Source organism: Scyliorhinus canicula, chromosome 3 (assembly GCF_902713615.1).
Source record: "Scyliorhinus canicula chromosome 3, sScyCan1.1, whole genome shotgun sequence".
Classification (NCBI taxonomy): Eukaryota; Metazoa; Chordata; class Chondrichthyes; order Carcharhiniformes; family Scyliorhinidae; genus Scyliorhinus; species Scyliorhinus canicula.
The window spans coordinates 93880117-93891213 of record NC_052148.1 but is presented as its reverse complement, the minus strand read 5'-3'; positions in this window follow the sequence as shown (position 1 = coordinate 93891213).

Here is an 11097-nt window from a genome sequence, read left to right as displayed (position 1 = left end):
ACAACAATGCGCTACAAAGCGAAGTTGAGAAGTATCTCCAGCAGCAGCTCACCCCTCCCTAATGAACTCAATGCATTCCATGCTTGGTTCAAGCAGGAAACCATTGATCCGCTGTTGAGTGCCCCACCAGCCCATAACACACCCATACCCACCATCACAGGTTCCGAAGTCAGATAGGCTTTCCTGAAAGTGAACCCTCGGAAGGCCACAGGTCCGGATGGGATCCCTGGTCGTGCACTGAGAACTTGCACGGACCAGCTGGCAGATGTGTTCACGGACATCTTTAACCTGTCCCTACTCTATACCTGCTTCAAGAAGACCACTATCATATCGGTGCCAAAGAAGGACCAGGCAACGTGCCTCAATGACTACTGTCTGGTGGCCCTGACTTCAGTCGTAATGAAGTGTTTTGAGAGGTTGGTCATGAGACATATCAACTCCATACTTCCAGAATGCCTTGATCCACTGCAATTCACATACCGCCACAACCGGTCCTCAGCAGACACCATTGCCCTGGCCCTACACTCATCCCTAGAGCATCTCGACAACAAAGACTCCTACATCAGACTCCTATGTATTGACAACAGCTCCACCTTCAACACCATAATCCCAGCCAAGCTCATATCAAAGCTCCAAAAACTAGGACTTGGCTCCTACCTCTGCAACTGGATCCTTGACTTTCTAACCCATCGACCACAATCAAGAAGGATAAACAACAACATCTCCTCCACAATATTCCTCAATACCGGTGCCCCGCAAGTCTGTGTTCTTAGCTCCTACTATATTCTCTGTACACACAAAACTGTGTGGCAAAATGTGGCTCCATCTCCATCTACATGTTTGCTGACGGCACGACCACAGTGGGTCGGATCTCGAATAACGACGAGTCAGAATACAGGAGGCAGATAGAAAACGTAGTGGAGTGGTGCAGCGACAATAATCTACCCCTCAATGACAGCAAAACTAAAGAAATAGTATTTGACTTCAGGAAGCAAAGTACTGTACACACCCCTGTTTGCATCAACGGGGTTGAGATGGAGATGGTTAACAGCTTCAGGTTCCTAGTGGTGGACATCTCCAAAAATCTGTCCTGGTCCACCCATGTTCACGCTACCACCAAGGAAGCACAACAGCGCCTATAATTCCACAGGAAACTAAGGAAATTTGGCATGCCCACATTAACTCTTACCAACTTTTACAGATGCACCATAGAAGCATCCTATCTGGTTGCATCACAGCCTGGTATGTCAATTGCTCGGCCCAAGACCACAAGAAATTTCAGGGAGTCGAGAACACAGCCCAGTCCATCACACCATCGCACCACCCATCCATTGACTGAATCTACACTTCCCACTGCCTGGGGAATGCGGGCAGCATAATCAAAGATTCCTCCCACCCGTCTTTCACACTCTTCCAACTTCTTCCATCGGGTAGGAGATACAAAAGGCTGAGAACACGCACAAACAGACTCAAAAACAGCTTCTTCCCCATTGTTACCAGGGGATCCCTCTTGCGGACTGACCTGATTCATACTACACTCCTGTCGGCTTCCCCCAATGTCGGTGTCCATGTATATACATTGTGTACCTTGTGTTACCCGATGATGTATTTTATTTTAATTTTATTTTCATGTACTTAATGATCTGTTTGAGCTGCTCACAGAAATATACTTTTCATAGTACCTCGGTACACGTGACAATAAACAAATCCAATCCAATCCAATCAAGAAAGAGAAAGCTCTTGCTAAATGCCTGAGCCTTAGTTCCAGTATTTCCTGTACAATTACGTCTCGAATAATGTTATAATAGTATCCCAGCCGCGGGTCACTGTCCGTGTGGAGTTTGCACATTCTCCCCATGTCTGCGTGGGTCTCACCCCCACAGCCGAACGATCTGCAGGATAGGTGGGTCTCACCCCCACAGCCGAACGATCTGCAGGATAGGTGGGTCTCACCCCCACAGCCGAACGATCTGCAGGATAGGTGGGTCTCACCCCCACAGACGAACGATCTGCAGGATAGGTGGATTGCCACTCGAAATTGCCCCGTAACTGGAAAAATTAGAAAAAAAACTATTTTAGAACAGCCTCAGAACTATCATTTCTTTAGGGCAGCACGGTAGCACAAGTGGCTAGCACTGTGGCTTCACAGCACCAGGGTCCCAGGTTCGATTCTCCGCTGGGTCACTGTCTATGCGGAGTCTGCACGTTCTCCCTGTGTTAGGTGGATTGGCCATGATAGATTGCCCTTAGTGACCAAAACAAAGGTTAGGAGAGATTATTGTGTTATGGGGATAGGGTGGAAGTGAGGGCTTGAGTGGGTCAGTGCAGACTCGATGGGCCGAAATGGTCTCCTTCTGCACTGTATGTTCTCATCAGATTTTTAAAATAATTTTTCTCTTTATATTTATCTTTCCACTTACTCCAATGTATTTCCCAATTTTAATTTGCCTTGCATACATAATTTCAATCTAATTTATATTTCTTGCTTGCAGTTCCTGGTTTGGGCACTGGGAGTCTCTGTTCAGATTGGTTGAAGAGCCCCCCTTGCCAATATCGGACAGTGAACTGGAAAATGCTGGTAGAGGAAATCTCACTGACAAACCCAGAAAAAGTGTCTGGAATGAAAAGAGCTGTAAGTTCACCCACAGAGTATAATCCATGCAATGTCAATCGCATACTCGGGTTACCTGGTGAGCATTACTCTATCCATCGTTTGGGACAGGCGAAGTGAATTTACTGAATCAATAATTGCTTTCAGTTTAAGTTCTGCGTCATGAGTCAAACTGTTACACAGCAGACAATACCAAACTGGAAGAAGTATAGTAACTGAGGGTCGTTTGCTAATGACTTCATTTGCGGTTTTCCATGGACATCGCTGTCCAGGATGTGGTTAGTTGTACTTAGAACTGAAATACATGAAACATACCTCTTGGTCTTACTAATAATGATGGTTGCCTGTACTTCATTGCATGTTAATACAATCTACACTTCAGACACCAGGACAGCTAAGTCACTGAACTAAAAGGTCATTCTGTATCTGATACTATACGAGTATAGCCTATTTCAGGGTTTCCTAATCTGGGTTCCATGGAGCCCTAGGGTTCCACGGGAGGCCTCCAGTATTTGACCAAAGCTCAGAGGACAGCATGACAAGTATCGAGGGAAAAAATGCAGAGGATCAAAGGTCAGAAAGCGAAAAAGCAAAGGAAAATCAGTGTCTAATCAGAACTGGGTTTTAGCATGTGCTGACTCTGATAGGCTGACTTGTCAGCCTATAAGAAGCCAATATTGGGAGGCCTCTGATTGGACGGGCCAGAAAGTGCACCATGATTGTTCGTAAAGTAGTAGGCAGGGGCTAATGCACCTGAACGTGTGAGGGAAGCCCCAGGAAGATGGACCGGGTGGTGGAGCTAGTGGAATAGAGGGCGGGGGGAGTGAGTGGCGGACTGGGTAATGAAGCCAGTGGATGATGGTGATGGCGCCAGTGGAAGACCAGCCGGAGGAGCCATGTGAGGAACGGATGGCGGAGCCAGTGGAAGACTGAATGGCAGAGCCAGTGGAGGAGCGGGGTGATGGAGCCAGTGGAAGACCAGCCGGAGGAGCCATGTGAGGAACGGGTGGCGGAGCCAGTGGAAGACTGAATGGCAGAGCCAGTGGAGGAGCGGGTGATGGAGCCAGTGGAGGAACAGATGATGGAGCCAGTGGGGCACTGGGTAATGGAGCCAGTGGAAGACCGGGCAGTGGTTCCAGGTGGGGACCATGTGCTGGCGCCAGTGGAGGATGAGGCGGCAGGGGAAAGGACAGGAAGTTATTCTATCTCCATGGAAAATATTTTCGATGCCATTAGCCATTGCACAGCACCTGCATTGTTTGCACTCTTCTTTGTTCGAATACTTCCCTCCACAAAATCAGTACGATATGTGGGTTCACAACCCATTTTCACTGACAGCCAGGCCAGATAACCTATCAGCGTACCATACTGACGGTCTGATTGATAGGACCTCTGACTCCACACCAGGCCAACGCTTCAGTGAACATCTGTTGATGAAGTTTTGAGCAGCTTTGTGCACACATATCTTAGTGTGGCCATGGCAACAGTTCGTGAGCACTTTTCTTTCGCCTTAACATATTTTTATGAAAGTGTTTTTCCTGAAACTCAGTTACAAAAGCAGGAAACAGAAACTGAGTGAATGCCGCATGTGAAATGAGAATCCAGCTCTCCAACACCGCCCCTAGGATCAATCGGATGTGTGAGTAAAGTGGGCAGCAGCACTCTTCCCACTAATAATGACAAGAAGGACAGACTTCAGTATGTTGTCGAACAAATCATATTTCATTGGTCATGAAATGAAATGAAAATCGCTTATTGTCATAAGTAGGCTTCAATGAAGTTACTGTGAAAAGCCCCTAGTCGCCACATTCCGGCGCCTGTTCGGGGTGGCCGGTATGGGAATTGAACCCACGCTGCTGGCCTTGGTCTGCTTACAAGCAGCTGTTTAGCCCACTGCACCATCTCCCTCTGGCACTGGCTACCTCCCCTCTGGGTCTGTGCCACATCGACCAGCTCCTGGGCAATGTCGCCGACACTCTCAACCATGGCCCGCTGTGACGGGCCACGCTCCGGAGCAGCGCTGCACGTCCAGGTGGCTCCGGCACATGGCTGTTCTGTGAGAGGGACATTCCCTGCCCTGGGCCTCGGCCAGCGTCTGCACAGTTTGTCCCAAGTCTTGGATATGCTGATCCATAGCTAAAAACCTCTCCCTCAAGGCCTGCACCATGGATCCCACCCATGCGGTGTTGGCCTGGGTGACACGCATGGCCGGCTCCACTTCCAGCTCCTGCATGCAGTTGGACACCTCCACCTGCATCTGCAGGTGCTGGATGCTCGCTGAAAACTCCTCATATAGTCCCTGGCTCTGTGACTGCATCCGGGTGTCCTGGGTTGTGGGTTGATGCCTCGCGTTCGTGTCGACGTCATCATCACTGGTCAGCACCTGGGGTCCTGGCTACGGCTACGGTCGGGGGATGTCAGATGGACCCTCCCCCCACCAGCAGCTCCTCAAGACAAAAGACAAGACGCATGATTCGACCGCACGCCGGGGGGGGGGGGGGGGGTGAGGGTGGTGTGAGGGATGAGGGTGGTGGTGGGGTGGTGTGATGGTGGTGGTGGGTGTGAGGGTGGTGTGGGGTGGTGAGGGTGGTGTGGTGTGGTGTGGGGGTGAGGGTGGTGTGGGGGTGAGGGTGGTGTGGGGGGTGAGGGTGGTGTGGGGGGTGAGGGTGGTGTGGGGGTGAGGTGGTGTGGGGGGTGAGGTGGTGTGGGGGGTGAGGGTGGTGTGGGGGGTGAGGGTGGTGTGGGGTGGTGTGGGGGGTGAGGGTGGTGTGGGGGGTGAGGGTGGTGTGGGGTGGAGGGTGGTGTGGGGGTGAGGGTGGTGTGTGGGGTGGGGTGGTGTGGGGATTGAAGGTGGTGTGGGCGTGAGGATGGTATGGGGGGTGAGTGTGGTGTGGGGGGTGAGGGTGGAGTGGGGGGGTGAGGGTGGTGTGGGGTGTTGTGGGAGGTGAGGGTGGGTGGGTGGTGAGGGTGGTGTGGGAGGTGAGGGTGGTGTAGGGGATGAGGGTGGTTTGGGGGATGAGGGTGATGTGGGGGATGAAGGTGGTGTGGGGTATGAGGGTGGTGTGGGGGGTGAGGGTGGTGTGGGGGTGAGGGTGGTGTGGGGGGTGAGGGTGGGTGTGGCGGGTGAGGGTGGTGTGGGGGATGAGGATGGTGTGGGGGGGTGAGGGTGGTGGGGGGGTGAGGGTGGTGTGGCGGGTGAGGGTGGTGTGGGGGATGAGGGTTGTGTGGGGGTGAGTGTGGTGTGGGGATGAGGGTGGTGTGGGAGTGAGGGTGATGTGTGGGGGGTGAGGGTGGTGTGGGGGTGAGGGGTGAGTTGCATTGTTGAGTGATATTTGGCTGTGGACTGACATTGGGAGGCGAAGTGATTCATTTTTGAACACTTTCTGCATCTTTTTCCTTGAGCAGGACATTGCCCTTTTAAATGGAAGAGCCACAATAATGACACGTCATGACGTCATGCGTATGTTGCGTTCGCGCATGCGCAGTGCGGTTTTCCGTCCAGGGCCGGTATTGCGAGAAATGCGCATGCGCGTACCGATCACTTCCGGGATCATGTCTTTCGGGATGATGTGCATGCGCAGACAGGGCCGGAACCGGAAGAGACGGCCTGTGAGTAGAGGCCACCATCTTTATATCTGCCTCGTGGTGAGTGTTTTGCAATGAATGTCTTTCAAATAGCTCCAGTACCTGCTGCTTTTTCTGCTCCTGTAGTAAGCATTTATCTATGGTGGTTTTAAGTGTTAAATCGTTTTGCAGTATTAATGATTCTCTTAGATTTCCGTCGGCAAGACCATAGATCAGCTGATCTCTGATGAGTGAGTTTGTTAAATCACCGAAGTTGCAGCCTTGTGCTAGCAAGCGTAGATCTGTCACAAAGTGGGAGATAGTCTCCCCCGTTTTTTTTTGGATTCTGTGACGTAGGGTGAATCTTTCAATGATCTCATTGGATTGAGATTTACAGTGTTCATCAAATTTTGCGACTATCATGGATACTTGGTTTTATCTTCAGTATCAGCATATGTGAAAGAGTTATAGATGTCTACCACCTGCTGCCTGCCGATCTGAGTAAAAGTCCAATTTTTCTGTCATCGGTGGCTGCATGTAAGTCCTGAGCTGATAAGTACATCTCAAACTGTTGTTTAAAACATTTTCCAGTTGTAATTTAAATTACCTGTAGTTCTCATTGGCCCTGGAAGTAGCGTGTGTTCCATTGTTTCAGAAGGTCGTCTGGAGTCGCGAGGCTGCAAAGTCCGGTGGCCTGCCTGTTGCTGTTGCTTTTGCTGGTAGCACTGGTTCCTTAAGTTCAGAGAAGCCACTCCTGTACCATGTTATGCTTCTTGAAAGAATGCTGGAAGTCGTCTTTAAGTTAAAGGATGGTTTATTGTGCTCCACAATAAGTTACAGAATTGCACTTGAGAGTATACTGCTCTTCAATGTTCTGCAACTAGGCCCAAAAGACTTGCAGCCCTGAGCTCAACTTCCACGTCCTGCCTCCTTAACCCTCCGGTCCAAGTGGGCAAGGGCGGGCCTTCGGCGTCCCTCTTATATGTCCCCGCGCTGCCCCCTGGTGGTACTTCCATTTCCCATCAGCCCCTTCTGTACACACTCAGGCGAGGATCACTACAGGTTTTAAGAAGAAATCATCACCCACCCTTGAAAACCCGAGACGACTTTCACAACAAGGTGATGGATGATGAATCTACATCAGAATCAGTATCAGCTGCTGTGTCAGGTAGTTCAGCAGTTCCTGAGCATGAGAATTTCATGGAGAACATCAAATCTACAAGTTCTGAGCAGCAAGGTCAAACTTTAAGAAGATCAACCAGAGTCAGAAGCAACCTGATCAACTCAATTTGTAGATTTGGACTATTATCTATATATATATATATTTGTTAAACCAATTAATAATAATAATAATTATTGTCACAAGTACGCTTACCATTAACACTGCAATGAAGTTACTGTGGAAAACCCCTAGGTTGCGCACATTCCGGCGCCCTGTTTGGGTACACTGAGGGAGAAATTCAGAATGTCCAAATTACCTAACAGCACGTCTTTCGGGACTTGTGGGAGGAAACCGGAGCATCCGGGAGAAAACCCACGCAGACACCGGAGGAGAAAATGCAGATTCCGAACACAGTGACCCAAGCCGAGAATCGAACCTGGGATCCTGGCACTGTGAAGTAATAGTGCTAACCACTGTGCTACCGTGCCGCCCTAGCTGTGCCACTGTGTCATCCTTAAGAAATTAAACAAATAATAATATTAGACTCACAGACTCATTATATCATCTGTAAATATACTGATGACAATGTATTAATTTATTCCTTCAAAAGAAAGGGAAATGTAGTGATATCATGGTTGTGTTGTAATTCACTGACTGACCACTAGGAGTCTCATGGTATATAAATTGATTGTTAGAGTTAGGTGACCTTAGACTGACTGGAGAGCAGGGAAGAGAGAGGTTGCATGTGCGATGGTCATACTATTTACCTGTTGGTTTGTATACAGTTGACCTACAGTTAATGTTAATAAATAATTTATAGCTTCAGCTACAAGTGTTCTTGTAATATAAATCAGGCCATCCAACAAGAACATTACAAGAAGAAGGCCATTCAGCCCATCTTGTCCATGCCAGTCCAAGGACTCACCCAGGTGCCCTTTCTAATCACATCTTCCTGCATCTGGTCCATAGCCCTATAACATACAGCAATTAAGGTGCAGATCCAGGTACCTTTTGAAAGAGTTTAAGGTCTCTGCTTCCATCACCAAATTGGGCAGCAAATTCCAGACACCTACCACCCTCTACGTAAAAAGCCTTCTTCCTTATGTCCCCGCCACACCTTCTCCCACTTAAAACAGATATGAGGAGAAATTTCTTCAGCCAGAGGGTGGTGAAGCTGTGGAACTCTTTGCTTCAGAAAGCTGTGGAGGGCAAATCACTCAGTATCTTTAAGACAGAGATAGATAGGTTCTTGATTAATAAGGGGATCAGGGTTATGGGGAGAAGGCAGTAGAATGGGGATGATTGAATGGTGGAGCAGGCATGATGGGCTGAGTGGCCTAATTCTGCTCCTATGTCGATGGTCTTCTTTGAATCTATATCCATTGGTTCTAGAATTTTTCACCAAGGGAAGCAATTTTATCCTGTCCACCCTGTCTCTCCCCCTCATAATTTTGTACACCTCAATTAAGTGACCACTCAGCCCTCTTTGTTCCAAGGCAAATAACCCCAAACTATGCAATCTCTCCACATAGCTACACTTTGCAGCCCTGGAAACATTCTTGCTAACCCCCTCTGTACTCTCTCAGGAGCAATTACATCCTTCCTGTAATGTGGTGACCAGAATTGCACACAATACTCCAGTTGTGGCATCATCAATCTTTTATACAATTCCAACATTATATTCTTACTTTTAAAACATTTACTGGCCTCGTCATGTCTGTCTTGGTAACGCAACAAGGTCATTTATTCTTGCGAGAAGCCTCTCACAAGATTTGTGACACTTGAGAGGTCTCGCGAGATCCATCCAAACCTCGAGACCTCTCACCCTCACTGGCATGATCCAGATCAGCATATTTAAATGATCCAATAGGTCCTTTAAATAAGCGCTCGCCGTATACTCCCGGCGCCTGGAAAATAATTGACTCGCCAAATGCGGACCCAGTGTAACGGCAGCTGGGGGGATCTCCCAGGCCATTGGAGACTCCGGGAGTGATGGGCTCAAGGCAAGGTGGTACCCCGGCACTCCTTTTTTTTAAATTAAGGGGAAATTTAGCGTGGCCAATTCACCTAACCTGCACATCTTTTGGGTTGTGGGGGTGAAACCCATGCAGACACGGGGAGAATGTACAAACTCCACATGGACAGTGACCCAGGGACGGGATTTGAACCTGGGTCCTCAGTGCCATAGGCAGCAATGCTAACCACTGCGCCACCATGCTGCCCCCCCGGCACTCCTGATGGCACCCAGGTACCTTGTCACAGCCATCGCTGTGGCGATTTAAATGACAATATGCCATTGAATAGTAGTGTTTTTCTCAGCGCTGTAGCCACTGAGAAACACCCTGTTAAAGGTTTCCAAAGGAGGCCTCTGTTTTTTTCCTATTGAATCGTGCTCTTTTCCTCTGTCAATGAAAGAGAGCATTCCATATGCCTTCTTTACAACCATGTCTACTTGTACTGCTGCCTTTAGAGACCTGTGTACTTGTACGCCAAGATCTCTCACTTCATCTCCCCCTCTTATACATTCCCATTTATTGTGCACTCCCTATAACTTTTTTAAACTTTATTTATTTATTTATTTATTATTACTTTATCAGAGTTACAAAGCCAGAGCTCAGGCTGTGGACAGGGGCAAACCCCGAATACAGCTCCTTGCCTGCTCCAAAAAACAATTCAAATTGAATCCAATTCACGGACCCCACAAGAGAGACATACCAGATCCACGCATGACACCTGACCTCACGCTCATCTTAGCCAAAAGGTCAAGAATTACCTCCCTAAACTCATGACCTCACACTTCTGTGTAAAAATCTATCTGCCATTTTACTGACCATTCCACCAACACATCTCTATCGTTTTGGAGATTATAGCTATCCTCAATATACCTACTACTCGGTCAATCTTTGTGTTGTCTGCAAGTTTCTCAATTATGCTCCCCACGTTCACATCCAAATCGTTAATATATAACAGAAACAGTAAGGGGCCCAACACTGAGCCCTGTGGAACACCACTTGAAACAATTTTCCATTCGCAAAGGCATCAATTGACCATTACCCTTCCCTTTCTGTTACTAAGCCAACTTTTTGTTCGATTTGCCACATTCCCTGTACCCCGTGGGCTTCTACGTTTTTGACCAATCTTTCATTTGAGATCTTTCAAACGCCTTGCTAACACATCCACTGCAGTACCTTCATCAATCCTCCTTGTCACTTCCTCATCTGTTCAGCTCTTGATCTCAGCCTGAAGCCTGCCCATTCACGTTAAAATCAGTGCCTAATGGCAGATAATTCTATGTGTCTGTACTGATAGTCAAGTGTAATGTGCAGCTGAATTTCTGCAATGCTTATTGCTATAGATCCATGTTGTTTATTTCCCTTATAATTTAACCAAGATCATGGGCTGGATTCACCCCGCCAGTAGGGTGCTCTGTTACGTTGGCTGCCAATGGGGCAGCCCCACACTGTCGGGAAACCCCCGGGCTGCAGGCAAAATAAGCAACCTGCCAACGGAGAATCCAGCCCAAGAACATGCTTTCATCCGTCTTCCTCTCTCCCCATTTCCTGATGTTGATTTTCAGTCACCCTCTCTCAGTGATACTTCATTTTACATGCGGACTCCACCCACATTCCTTCACCAACGTTTAAACCCCTTATGCCCTGATTGTCCCCAGTTCTCTGGGGCAGTGGGTGCGGTGGTAAGGATGTGCAGGGGAAGACGCCAGTGAGCAGGAGGATCCCCAGTGGTGGAAGTTGAAATGTGA